Below are 1,001 nucleotides of genomic sequence, written 5' to 3'. Positions count from 1 at the left end.
GAATGAGATAGAATGTTCATTACGCAATCCTTAATGTAGGAACAACCCCCAAAGGCATCGATGAATGCTAAAACTCTTGAGTGAAAGAAAGCTTGAAAACAGGGTTTTCACATAGTCTCAAGGTATTACCCTACTTATTAATCACAAGAGGGGGAAATGTGCCTTTATAAAGAAGAAATCTGAAGGGTAACCTGATACCATATACCCCCCTATATGTTGCAATAAAAAGAGCACAGTATCACCTGTGAAGAATGTTTGCTGAAAAAAGATTTATCCTAAATTTACTCAAGAGGAAACAAACTCAGAGCATGGAACACTCTATCCAAGAGCTGGCCCGGACTGTTCAAAACAGTCATTGCCCAGAAAAACAAATAACAAGGTTGGGGGAGGGGAGGGGAGAGACTGTTTTTGGTGAAAAAAGATTAAAAAGACATAACAACCAAATGTAATGTGTGAATTCTTATTGGATCTTGGATAAAAAATAAAATAGATATAAAAACATTTCAGAGACAACTAGGGACACTTGAGTATGGACTGTACATTAGACAATAGAGAATTAATGTCAATTTTCTTTAGTTGTGATAATTGCATTGTCATGGTTAGGAAAATGTTCTTATTCTTAGGAGATGCATGCTGAAGTATTTTGGAGTGAAGTGCCATGATTTCTGCAACTTCCTTTGTGATTTAGCAAGAAAAAGAATATATGTGTGTATGTTCCCATATACATATGGAAATAGAAACAGAGATAAAGAAAATTTGCAAACTGTTATCAACTGGTGTATGTGGTGAAGAATATGCTTATTACACTATTTTTCAACTCTTCTGGAGATTCTCAAAATAAAAAGTTGGGAAAAATAAATTCCAAAAACATGATATATTTTAAATGTTTACATTTAATAAATGAATGCTTTTAAAACAATATACAATGGAATATATCATGCTAAAATAGAATTTCAGAATCAAATAGTAATTACAGAAAGCATAAAAACAATTAGTTCCTG

This window comes from Galeopterus variegatus, unplaced genomic scaffold (assembly GCF_000696425.1).
Source record: "Galeopterus variegatus unplaced genomic scaffold, G_variegatus-3.0.2 Scaffold7198, whole genome shotgun sequence".
NCBI lineage: Eukaryota > Metazoa > Chordata > Mammalia > Dermoptera > Cynocephalidae > Galeopterus > Galeopterus variegatus.
This window is presented reverse-complemented; position numbering follows the sequence as displayed.